Raw genomic sequence first — 412 nt, 5'->3', positions numbered from 1 at the left:
ACGTCAACATCATTGCCGTCTCTGTCGTTGTTAGAATTTGTGAAGTGGACAAATATAAAAGCACGCAAATACACACACTCTTTATGCTCTGCGTCTCTTCTCTCTTGTTTTTTTCGCGCCGTGAGCTTATAAGAAATGTGAGTACGGTATATATGTAAGTTGCTGGAAGCACTTTCGCGTCAATATGCGAACGCGCATGATAAAAAGAGTAATAGAGAGAAAGCAAGCGAAAAAATCGATCTATTGCGAAAGAAAGAGAAACATCACTCGCGTTTTCGCGTCGATTACGCACGAATCAAGATCGCGAATGGATGAATCTTGCTATGGTCAAAGACTAATTTGAGTTTTTGTGTATCTGATATTATACGATATGCATTTGATCATCATCAATAATATTAACTTCAAATTTGTA

The 412-nt window shown here is 37.6% G+C and overlaps 1 pseudogene; it reads right to left on the bottom strand.

The window, feature by feature from the left end:
• Positions 1-412, bottom strand: part of LOC116853020 — an 11,090-nt pseudogene that overhangs the window by 9,151 nt on the left and 1,527 nt on the right.

Source organism: Odontomachus brunneus, unplaced genomic scaffold (genome assembly GCF_010583005.1).
Source record: "Odontomachus brunneus isolate Ranch 3 - 2012 unplaced genomic scaffold, Obru_v1 Obru_scaffold_268, whole genome shotgun sequence".
Classification (NCBI taxonomy): domain Eukaryota; kingdom Metazoa; phylum Arthropoda; class Insecta; order Hymenoptera; family Formicidae; genus Odontomachus; species Odontomachus brunneus.
Note: the sequence above shows the minus strand (reverse complement) of the source record. Positions and strands in the feature narration are given on the sequence as shown.